Below are 13102 nucleotides of genomic sequence, written 5' to 3'. Positions count from 1 at the left end.
TGAGGAATCTCCATACTGCTTTCCACAGTGGTTGCACCAATTTACAATCCCATGAACAGTGTCCTTGGGTTCCTTTTTCTCCACACCCTCTCCAGCACTTGTTGTTTGTAGACTTTTTGATGATGGCCAATCTGGCTAGTGTAAGGTGGTACCTCATCATGGTTTTGATTTGCATTTCTCTACTAATGACTGATGTTGAACATTTTTTCATGTGTTGTTTGGCCATCTGTATGTCTTCTTTGGAGAACTGTCTGTATACATCTTCTGCCCATTTTTTGATGGGGTCATTTTTTTTTTTGGTATGGAGCTGCAGAAGGTGTTTATAAACTGTGGAGATTAATCCCTTGTCAATTGATTCACTTGTGAAGATATTCTCCCATTGTGTGGGTTGTCTTTTCATTTTGGTTAGGGTTTCCTTTGCTGTGCAGAAACTTTTAAGTTTGATTAGGTCCCATTTGTTTATTTTTGTCTTTATTGTCAATAATCTAAGATGTGGATCTGAGATGTTGCTGTCGTTTATGTCAGAGACTGTTTGGCCTGTTTTCCTCTAAGAGTTTTATAGCTTCTGGTCTTATATCTAGGTCTTTCATCAATTTGAGTTTATTTTTGTGTATGGTGTTAGGGAGTGTTCTAATTTCATTCTTTTCCATGTGTCTGTCCAGTTTTCCCAGCACCACTTATTGAACAAGCTGTCCTTTCTCCATTGTATATTCTTGCCTCCTTTGTCATAGATTAGTTGGCTGTAGGTGTGTGGGTTTAATTCTGGGCTTTCAATCCTGTTCCATTGATCTATACATCTGTCTTTGTGCCAGTACCATGTGGTTTTGATGATTGTTGCTTTGTAGTACAGTCTGAAGTCCAGAAGCCTGATTCCTCCAGCTCCATTTTTCTTTTTCAGGATGTATTTGGCTATTCTGGGTCTTTTGTTCTTTCAAAGAAACTTTAAACTATTTTGTTCGACTTCTGCGAAAAATGTCCTTGGTAATTTGATAGGGATTGCATGGGATCCATTAGGTAGTATTACCTTAGGTAGTATGGTCATTTTGATAATATTAACTCTTCCAATCCACGAGCACGGTATATCTTTCCAGCTATTTGTGTCATCTTTGATTTCTTTCATCAGTGTCATAGTTTTCAGAGTACGGGTCTTTTGACTCTTTAGGTAGGTTTACTCCTAGGCATTTTATTCTTTTGGATGCAATGGTAAATGGGGTTGCTTCCCTAATTTCTCTATCTGATCTTTCATTGTTAGTGTATAGAAATGCCATCAATTTCTGTGTATTAATTTTGTATCCTGCGACTTTGCCAAATTCATGGATGAGCTCTAACAGTTTTCTGGTAGAGTCTTTAGGGTTCTCTAGGTATAGTATCATGTCATCTGCAAATAGTGATAGTTTTACTTCTTCCTTTCCAATTTGGATTCCTTTTATATCTTTTACTTCTCTGATTACCATGGCTAGAACTTCCAAAACTATGTCAAAGAGTAGTGGCTAGAACAGACATCCTTGTCTTGTTCCTGATCTCAGCAGGAATACTTTCAGCTTTTCACCATTGAGAATGATGTTCGCTGTGGATTTGTCATATACAGCCTTTATGATGTTGAGGTAGGTTCCTGCTATGCCCACTTTCTTAAGGGTTTGCCTCAAAATGGGTGTTGGATTTTGTCAAAGGCTTTTTCCGTGTTTATTGAGAGGATCATATGGTTTTTCTTCTTCAGTTTGTTAATGTGGTGTATCACACTGATGGATTTGCTGATATTGAAGAACCCTTGCATCCCTGGGATAAATCCCACTTGCTCATGATGTACAATCCTTTTACTGTATTATTGGATGCGGTTTGTTGAGGATTTTTGCATCAATGTTCATCAGTGAAATTGGCCTGTAGTTTTCTTTTTTTGTGGTATCTTTATCTGGTTTTTGTATCAGGGTGATGGTGGCCTCATAGAATGAGTTTGGGAGTATCCCTTCCTCTGCAATTTTTTGAAATAGTTTCAGAAGAGTAGGTGTTAGCGCTTCTCTAAATAATTGATAGAATTCGCCTGTGAAGCCATCTGGTCCTGGACTTTTGTTTGTTGGAAGTTTTGTAATCACAGTTTCAATTTCAGTTCTTGTGATTGTTCCATTCATCTTTTCTATTTCATCTTGGTTTAGTCTTGGAAGATGGTACTTTTCTAAGAATTTGTCCATTTCTTCTAGGTTTTCCATTTTATTGGCATATAGTTGCATATAGTAGTCTCTTATGATCCTTTGTATTACTGTGATGTCTGTTGTTACTTCTCCTTTTTCATTTCTAATTTTATTGATTTGAATCCTTTCTCTTTTTTCCCTGATATGTCTGGCTAAGGGCTCATCAATTTTGTTGATCTTTTCAAAGAACCAGCTTTCCGTTTCACTGATCTTTTCTATGGTTTTCTTTGTTTCTAGTTCATTGATGTCTGCTCTGATCTTCATGATTTCCTTCCTTCTATGAACTTTAGGTCTTGTCTGCTCTTCTCTCTCTAGCTGATTTAGATGTAAAGTTAAGTTGTTTACTTGAGCTTTTTCTTCTTTCTGAGGTGGGCTTGTATCGCTATAAACTTTCCTCTCAGAAGAGCTTTTGTTGCATCCCATAGGTTTTGGAGTGTCCTGTCGTTGTTGTCATTTGCTTCTAGGTATTTTTAAATTTCCTCTTTGATTTCTTCAGTGATCCATTGGTTGTTTAGTAGCATGTTGTTTAGTCTCCATGTGTTTGTGTTTTTTGCAGGTTTTTTCTTGTTGTTGATTTCCAGTCGTATAGTGTTGTGGTCAGAAAAGATGCTTGATATATTTCAATTTTCTTAAAGTTACTGAGATTGGATTTGTGGCCCAGGATGTGATCAATCATAGAGAATGTTCTATGTGCACTTGAGAAGAATGTGTATTCTGTTGCTTTTGGATGGAATGTCCTATTAATATTTATTAAGTCCATCTGTTTTAATGCATCATTCAGGGCGTGTGTTTCCTTATGGATTTTCCGTCTGGTTGATCTGTCCATTACTGTAAGTGGGGTGTTAATGTCCCCCACTATATTGTGTTATTGTTGATTTGTGCTTTTTAAGGTTGTTAGCAATTGCCTTATATATTGTGGTGAACCTAGGTTGGGTGCATAGATATTTAAAATTGTTGTATCTTCTTCTTGGATTGGTCCTTTGATCATTATGTAATGACCTTCTTTGTCCCTTAAAATATTCTTCATTTTAAAGTCTATTTTGTCTGATATGAGTATTGCTACTCCAGCTTTCTTTTGATCCCCGTTTGCATGAAATATTTACCACCATACTCTCCCTTTCAATTTGTATGTGTCCCTAGAAGTGAAGTGGGTCTCTTAAAGACAGCATATATATGGGTTTTGTTTTTGTATCCATTCAGCCAATCTATGTCTTTTGATCGGGGAGTTTAGTCCAAGAATATTTAAGGTAATTATTGATATGTATGTTCTTATTGCCATTTTATTAATTGCTTTGGGTTTATTTTTGTTGCTCTTTTTTCTTTCCTTCTCTTGTTCTCTCCTCTTCTGGTTTGATGACTATCTTTCATGTTGTATTTGAGTTGATTTTTCTTATTTGTTTGTGTATCAATTGTAGATTTTTGGTTTGCAGTTATTCTGAAGTTTTGATGTAAGAGTCTGTATGTATATGAGATTAAGTTGTTGTTCTCTTAATTGCAAGTTTATCTCCAGTGTCCTGCATTTGTACCCTCCTCTTCTCATGATTTCTGATTTTGGTGGTATAATTGTGCATGGATGATTTCATATCTTTACTGTATATATACCTTTACTGGTGAGCCTTGTCACTTGTGGAAGATTTGTTTCCCATTGCTGTGTTTTCTTTTCTGCCTATAGAAGTTCCCTTAGTATTTGTTGTAAGGCTGGTTTAGTGTTGATGAATTCTCTCAGCTTTTGCTTGTCTGTGAAGGTTTCGCTTTCTCCTTCTAATCTGAATGAGAATCTTGCTGGGTAAAGTCATCTTGGTGGAGGTTTTTTCCTTTCATCACATTAAGTATATCATGCCACTCCCTTCTGGCCTGCAGAGTTTCTGCTGAGAAATCTGCCAATAACCTTATTGGGGTTCCCTTGTATGTTATTTTTTTCTTTTCCCTAGCTGCTTTCAAGATGTTCTCTTTGTCTTTAATTTTGGTCAGTTGGATTAACATGTGTCTCGGGGTGTTCCTCCTTGGGTTTATCTTATATGGTACTCGTTGTGCTTCCTGGATTTGAGTGAGTGGTTCCTTTCCCATGTTAGGGAAGTTTTTGGAATATGTTTTCTCTTGGAAGATGTTGTCTGTCCTTTCCTCTCTCTCTCTTCTGCTTCTGGCACCCCTATAATACGGATGTTGGTGCGTTTAACATTGTCCCAGAGTTCTCTGAGACTCTCTTCATTTGTTTTCAATCTTTTTTCTCTTTTCTGTTCCGCATCCGTAATTTCTAGTAATCTGTCCTCCACCTCACTTATTCATTCCTCTGCCTCCTGTATTCTGCTGTTAGCTGCTTCTAGTGAATTTTTCATTTCAGTTATTGTATTTTGCATCTCTTCTTGTTTAAGTTTTATATCTTGTATCTCTTTGCTCAGTGTTTCCTGTAAGTTATCCATCTCTGCGTCCAGTTTATTTCCAGTGTCTTGCATCATCTTCAGCATCAACAGTCTAACGTCTTTTTCCTGGGGGCTCAGAATCTCCTGATCACTTAGCTGATTTTCTGTGGGTATTTCTTTCTCCCTCCTCTGAGTTATAGTTCTCTGTCTTTTCATTTGTATAGGTTTTTGGTGTGGCGACCTTTTTACAGATAATAGAGTTGTAGCCTCTCTTACTTCTGGTGTCTGCCCCCTTGTGGCTGAAGTCACCAAGGGGGTTTGCTGTAGGCTTCCTGATGGGGGGGGCTGGTGCCTGCCCACTGGTAGGTGGAGCTGATTCCTATCCCTCTGGTGGGTGGGGCTTAGTCTCTGGATGGGATTAGAGGCATCTGTGTGCCTGAGGGGTCTTTAGGTAGCCTGTTTACTGAGGGGCGGGGCTGTGATCCCACCTGGATTGTTGTTTGCCCTGGGCTTCTCAGCACTGACTGATGGGTGGGGCCAGATTTTCCCAAAATGGCCACCTCCAGAGAAAGGCAAGCTGCTGAATATTCCCGAGAGTTTTGCTTTCAATGTCCTTCCCTCACAACAAGCCACATTCACCGCTGTTTTCCCAAGAGGTCCTCCAAGAACTATAGTCAGGTCTGACCCAGATTCTTATGGAGACATTGCTTTGTCCTGGATCCAGTGCACGTGAAAGTCTGTGTGCGCCTTTTAAGAATGGGGTCTCTGTTTCCACCAGTCCCGTGGAGCTCCTGTGCACAAGTCCCACTGGCCTTCAATGCCAGATGCTCCAGGGGCTCTTTCTTCCCGTGCCAGATCCCCATGCTTGTGAGTTTGATGTGGGGCTCAGAACTCTCACCCCAGTGCGTGAGTCTCTGTGAACCAGTTAGTTTCCAGTCTGTGGGGCTTCCCACCCGGGAGGTATGGGGTTGCTTATATCACATAATCGCCCCTCCTACCTCTTGATGTGATCTCCTCTTTGTCTTCTGGAGTAGGATATCTTTTTGAAAATTTCCAGTCCATTTGGTTGAAGATTGTTCAGCATAAATTTTGTTGTTTTTAGGAGAGAAGTTGAGCTCCAGCCCTTCTATTCCACCATCTTAATCCCATCTCCTAGCCTTACATATTTTCAATTTTACATGCAGAGAAGTCCAGAGTTGATTCCCCAGGCTTTCCCTGAATTCATTTCAGTGAAATATTTGTTACTTAATAGTTGTTAGCAGCCTACCAAGTACCCAGGTAGCTTATAGTGCAACAGAGGAGAGAGGAAACCCTATACATTATGAGCTGACACAGAGTAGTGCAGGTTTTGGTTTCAGATTCAGAAGAGCTATGTTTGGAAAAACCACTCTAACACTCATTCGCTTCTTTAAGGTAACCATGGCAGGTCATTCAACCTCTATAACCTTACTTTTCCTCATCTGTAAAATTGAGATTTTAAAAAACTTACATCGCAATGTTATTTGAGATTAAATGAGATAACATATCAATACAGTTTTGATATATATTGAACTCTCGGTAAATGTGAATTACATCAGAATATTAAGTAAAGAATAGTATTAGGGAGATAAAGTCTAAGTGCTAAATTACATGGTGGTGACTCTAAAAGAAATACCCTTTCTAGTGATCATAGTTGTCCAAAAAGTAAACTGGGTTATTTCAAGAAATACTGAATACTGACAGTGTTTAATAGCTGGATGATTATTAGGCTGGGTTTTACAGGGTCTCTGAAGCATCACATAGGGGATTCAATACCAACCTCAGCCCCACTTTTCATTCATAATCTTTCTTATTTTTTCTACTTTCCTTTCTCTACAATGTCATTATTTAATTTTATCTTTGAGTCTCTGTCTTTGTAAGCTGCCTTGCTATTTTTTGAATTGAAGCCTTATATAAACAAATACTTTTTACAAAAATTATATGTGGAATTAAAAAAATATGTGGCTTCATTTTTTGTACTAGAAGAGATTTGATAGGGAAAGTCTGCCTTCAAGAAGGGTAAAAGAATAAATATAAGTCACAAATCCCTTGCATTGGCATCATTTTCAGGCTATTGCTTTGTGGGTAGGCATTTTTTTTACTACCAGCTAATATTTATATATTTATATAAATATTATATATTTATAACTATTTATAATAGTAGATATATAAATGAATAATTATACTGTTTAACATTGGTTAAGTCTGAGTTTGTAAAATGTTTTCACCTATCACTTTCATTATTCTCAGTTCACAGATGAGGAAAGTAATGTTCTCCAAATCACACAACTCCCTACCTGCAGGTAGTTAATATTTGCATATCCATGGAAGTATGTCTAATTTATCAAATATCACAGCCTTTACAAGAGTGGGATGTCATCATCACCAAAGATCTCTTTTTGTCAAAAACACATTCCAACAGCCAAAGTATCTGCAAAGATAAAGCAAATAGTCCCTCTTCTTAAACTGTACATCTCCCAAAAGAAATGAGACTTAATTCCATCAGAAATGTTTAAATTCTATAGGCTGAAGAGCAACTTTTATGAGAATGGAAGCACTCTTCTAAGGATAATCTATTCAGCCGTTTCCAGCCACTAATTTAACCTGCAGTAAAGTGGCAAGAGAGAAAACAGACAGGTCACAGAATATTTGAATGTGAGGAGAGGGAACTGGAATTATATTTGAGTAACTAGTATTTGGATATGCATTTTCACACTTATTATCTCTTTGAAGTCTTAACATTAATTCTGAGAACCAAATGGGAAAAAGAGGAAAAGTGAATCTCAGAGTAGTTAAGTCCATTACCCAAGATCATAGAGTTAGTGACAAAGCTTGGATTGGAATCCTATTTTTTTGACCACTGAAGTGTACCTGAGCCAGGAAGTTCACTACCTCTGGGGAAGGGCTAGCTTAGAATAGCCTCTGTGTACCAAGACTGTAAGCAGGTCCAAGGCCATCTTATCCATTAAGCACAGTAGTCACAATGCCTAGGTCCCATGATAATTTCAGGGGTCCATGAAAATGGTTTAATTCAGGGAAGAGATGTCACTCAAAATGGTAGAGCAATAAATTCTAGAGCCCTGTTCATCTATAAAAGTAACTAAGCTGGCAAACACTGTCAGATTCAACTTTCACAGAACTCTGGAATCTAGTAAAAATCTTATAAAAATCAGGTTCTCTTTATCTGGAAAACCTCAACTAATAAGGATTTGGGTACTGAGGATTGGGTTACTGCTTTAACAAACACCTAAAAATACTGAAGTGCCTATGGATCTGGGATTGGATAGAGGCTAGAAGAATTTTGAAACACATGTTAGAAAAAGTCTAGTTTGGGGGTTCCTGCTATGGTGCAGTGGGTTAAGAATCTGACTGCAGCAGCTGGAGTCACTGAGAAGGCGCAGGTTCAATCCCCGGCCTAGCGCAGTAGGTTAAAGGATCTGGAGTTGCTATAGCTGCTGCATAGGTTGCAGCTACTTCTTGGATTCAATTCCTGGCCCAGGAACTTCCATATGCCACAGGTGAGGCCATAAAAGATATTACAAGGAAAAGTTTAGTTTGCCATGAATAAATTGTTGGTAGAAGCATGGGCATTAAATGTGATTATGATGAGAATTCAGAAAAAAAAGGAACATGTTATAGGAAACTGGAGGAAAGATGACTCGTTACAAAGTGGCAAAGAACTTGACTAAATTGTGTTCTAGCATTTGTGGAAAGTAGAAATTGTAAGTGACAGGAGTTCCCGTCGTGGCGCAGTGGTTAACGAATCCGACTAGGAACCATGAGGTTTCGGGTTCAGTCCCTGCCCTTGCTCAGTGGGTTAACGATCTGGCGTTGCCGTGAGTTGTGGTGTAGGTTGCAGACGCGGCTCGGATCCTGCGTTGCTGTGGATCTGGCGTAGGCCGGAGGCTACAGCTCTGATTCGACCCCTAGCATGGGAACCTCCATATGCTGCGGGAGCGGCCCAAGAAATAGCAAAAAAGACAAAAAAAAAAAAAAAAAGAAATTGTAAGTGACAAACTTAAATGTTTAGCAGAGGAGATTTTAAGCAAAATGTAGAAGGCATGGTCCTACTTCTCTTTCTTGCTTATAGTAAAGTGTGAAAGAGAGAAATTGAAGAAGGAATTGTTAAGCAAAAAGGCACCAGAACTTAAAGATTTGAGGAATACTCAATCTATCCGTATTGCAAAAAAAAAAAAAAAAAAAAAAAAAATTGAGAAAGCATGTTCCGGAGAGAAGCCAAGTGTATATAGGACAGTCACTCCATAAAGAGATTATGGGTATGACTCATGGTCTAATCAGCCATCTCAGTGGAAGTCAAGAAGAGAGATGGGATTATAACAGAAGAGATGCTGCCAGTTTTGACTAAAGGGGACAGAAATGGGGCAAAATGAAGGAAAACTGTAGGACCTCCAGGGTTCTACAGGAGAGGACATCATATGTAAATCCAGCTGTGAACATGTTATCCTTCAAGAAAAGGTAAAAATGACCCGAAATATGAGGCTATCTCCTCCTTTGTTTTAGCGAGCCAGGCCTGGGGCGTTTGGAGAGGGGCTGCTACCTTAGTTGGACCAGAAGGTGGAGTTTCCATCCCTGTGGGCCTGGAAGACAGAGCATTGAGCCAGAGGATTGCTCTTGACCCTTAAAGACCCTTAAAATCTAACGGAATTTTCTTTCTTAGGTTTTGGATTTGTTTATGACTGGGATCCTTCTTTCCAATCTCTTCCTTTTGGAATGAAATTGTCTATCCTATGCCTATATCACTATTACATCTTGGAAGCAGATATTTTCCACAGCTGGAAAGGAATTTTGCCTCGAAATGAATCATCTCTTGAGTCTCCCCTACATTTGATTTACATGATATTTAGATGAGATGTGGGACTTAGAATTGAAATTGGGATAGGGTAAGACTTTTGGGCTGTTGAGGTAGGAATGAATGTATTTTGTATGTGAGAAGGATGTGAAATTTGAGTATCCAGCAGGTGGAGTGCTATGGTCTGAATTGTGTCACCTCAAAATTCATATGTTGAAGTCCTAACACCCCATGCTCCAGAACATGACTATTTGGACATAAGGTCTTTAAAGAGGTGATTAAAATGAAATGTGCCCTTTAGGATGGGCCAATCTGGCTGCTGTAATTATAAGAAGAGGAAATTCAGGCACACAAAAAGACACCAAGGATATGTGCACACAGAGTAAAGACCCTGTGAGCTCAGGCTAGAGATAGCCATCTGCAAGCCAAGAAGAGAGGCCTCGGGAGAAACCAAGCCTGCTGACACCTTGATCTTGGATTTCTAGCTACCAGAACTGTGAAAAAATAAATTCCTATTATTTAAGCCACCCAGTCTGTGGTATTTTGTTATAAAAGTCCTAGCAAACCAATATAACATTCAAAAGTAAAAGGCTGGAAAGAGGGGCAACAGTCAGGACAAGCAATAGACTTAAAAGCCTAGGAAGGAAGAAGTTGGGAAAAATAGATATGTGAGGAAATAAGTGCTTTTAAAAGTTCCTGTGTATATGCATCAGAGAATCCAGAAGTTCTCCTACTGCTTTTTATTTTCTCCTTAAAGCTGCATCCATGGCATATGGAGGTTCCCAGGCTAGGGGTCCAATCGGAGCTGTAGCTGCTGGCCTATACCACAGCCACAGCAACGAGGGATCTGAGCCGCATCTGTGACCTACACCACAACTCATGGCAACGCAGGATCCTTAACCCACTGAATGAGGCCAGGGATCAAACCTGAGTCCTCATGGATTCTAGTCAGATTCATTTCCACTGCACCATGGTGGGAACTCCAGGCTGTATTTTTTTAGTTTCAGTTGATAGACAGTCAATTAATATGGTCTAAATCACTCTTATTTAGTAGCTATATTAAAGACTTCACCTACAGACATTTTCACATGCCATGCTTCATGTTTGTCTGTTATTTAAGTTTTTAGGGAATATACAGTGATACTTTCATAATGGCCTGACAAATTAATCAATTAAAAGAAAAAAGTAGCCTCATCAGCAGTTCCCTCAACCCTCCCGTTAGACCACTCTCACAGATATACAGTTCCTTCTTCATTGCTGAAGATCTATTGCATGAGATGATTCACATATGGACCCTTCCTTTCCATCTTTCCTTCCTTCTCTCTCTCTTTCCTTAACCTGCTACACCACAAGGGAACTCCCTTTGATTATCTTCTTTTTAAAAAAAATGTTTGTCAAGTCTATAGTGACATCTTCTTTTATCCATGATTTTGGTAATTTGTTTCTTTTCTGTTGTTCCTTTAGTAGTCTTGCTAGAGTTTTGTCTATTTCATCTTTTCAAAGAGTCACGTGTTTTTCACTCACTTTATCTTTCTCTTCAATTTCTTTGCTTTCTTCTCTTTATTATTTTTTTATTTTCTTCCTTATTCTTATTGTGTTATATTTTGCTATTCTTTGTTCTAGATTCTTGAAGTGAGAGCTTAGACTATTGATTGGAAACATTTTTGTTTTTTCTGAGGTGTACATTTAGTGCTATAAATTCCTTTTCAGTGCTATTTTAGCTGAGTTCCATAAATTTTTGATATGTTTTTTATTTTCCCTTATCCTTGACCCATCGGTTACTTAGAAGTGTGTTGTGTAGTTTTAAAGTGTTTGGAGACTCTATTGTTCTTTTTCCTATCATTGATTTCTACCTTGATTCCATTATGGTCCCCCAACACACTCTGTATAATTTTAATTCCTTTAAACTTGTTGAGGTTTGATTTTATAATATATCTTATTAAATATTCCATGGGCATTTGAAAATAGTATGTATTCTGCTGGTGTTGGGTGGAGTGTTCTACAAACTTAGACCCAGTTAGTTGTTCTTTTATATACTCCCCAATTTTCTGTCTCATTATTCTGTCAATTCTCAAGAAAGGGGTGTTGTGACCTCCAACTATAATTGTGACTTTGTATATTTCTCTTTTCAATTCTATCAGATTTTGCTTCCTGTATTTTGCAGATCTATTGTTTGGTGTGCAGACATTTAGAATGGCAATGTCTTTTCATAGATTCAGCCTCTTATCATTATACAATATCCCTTTATGTTCTTTAAGTCAACTTTATCTGATGTTTATTTAGCCACTTCTGCTTTCCTTTTATTAGTGCTTATATATCTTCATTCATTACTTTCAACCTGTCTTTATCATTATATCTGAAGTTAATTTTTTATAAGCAGCATATGGTTAGATCATACTTTTTAATTCACTGTGCCAATCTTTGTCTTTTAATCGGTGTATTTAGATCATTGAGATTAAATTTAATGTAATTATTGCTATGTTATAGAGTTTAATCTGCCACTTTATTGTGTTTTCTATTTGCTCTCTCTGGTTTTTGATTCTGTTTTATTTTTCCTAAATTTATGTGGTTTGCTTAACCAATTTTTAAAATTCTACTTTAATTTTTCTTTATTTTCAAAATTTTATTTATTTATTTATTTTGTTTTTTAGGGCCATGCCTGTGGCATATGGAGGTTCCCAGGCTAGAGGTTGAATTGGAGCTACATCTGTTGGCCTACACAACAGCCACAGCAATGTAGAATCCTTAATCCACTGAGCAGAGGTCAGGGATCAAACCTGCAACCTCAGGTTCCTAGTCAGATTTGTTTCCACTGTACCACTATTGGAACTCTATCTTTAGTGGGGTTTTTTTTGTTTTGTTTTGTTTTGTCCCTTTGCCATTTCTTGGGCCACTCCCACGGCATATGGAGGTTCCCAGGCTAGGGGTCCAATAGGAGCTGTAGCCAGAGCCACAGCAACTCGGGATCTGAGCCGCGTCTGCAACCTACACCACAGCTCACGGCAATGCAGGATCGTTAACCCGCTGAGCAAGGGCAGGGACCGAACCTGCAACCTCATGGTTCCTAGTCAGATTCGTTAACCACTGCGCCACAAAGGGAACTCCTCTTTAGTGTTTTTGAGTGTTTCTCTTTGTATACCTTTTGTGTGTGTGGTCGCTCTTTGTAGGTCATTATATATACATAACTTAACCACAGTCTACTGGAATTGCCATTTTACCAGTTCAAAAGTAGTATAGAAATTCTGTCTCTCTGTATGTCCCTTTGTCTTTACCCATTTATAATTGCCTTAATTACATCATCTAGGTACATTTAGAAGTTTATGATACAGTTTTATAATTCTTGCCTCAATCATCAAACATAATTCAGAAAATTCAAGAGGAGAAAGAACTCCTATCATGTTTACCTACATGCTTGCTTACCATTCTCTTTCTTCCTTCCTGATGTTCAAATTCTCCTTCTTTTTATGTATGTATATATGTATTATGTATGCTTGTATGTAGGTTTGCATTGGTTGCTCCCATGGTATATGGAAATTCCTGGGCCAGGGATTTAACCCACACCACAGCAGCAACCCAAGCCACTGCAGTGACAACACAGGATCCATAGCTTGCTGCACAACAAGGGAACTCCCAAACCCTCCTTCTTTTATCATTTGTTTTCTGTTTAAAGAACTTCCTTTAATCATTCTTTTAAAGTACATCTGATGGCAACAAGTTATTTACCTTTA

This window comes from Sus scrofa, chromosome X (assembly GCF_054392235.1).
Source record: "Sus scrofa isolate SSC_HxYL_T2T_F1_AM1 chromosome X, Sscrofa_HxYL_maternal_Yorkshire_Landrace_v2.0, whole genome shotgun sequence".
In the NCBI taxonomy this organism is placed as follows: domain Eukaryota; kingdom Metazoa; phylum Chordata; class Mammalia; order Artiodactyla; family Suidae; genus Sus; species Sus scrofa.
Note: the sequence above shows the minus strand (reverse complement) of the source record.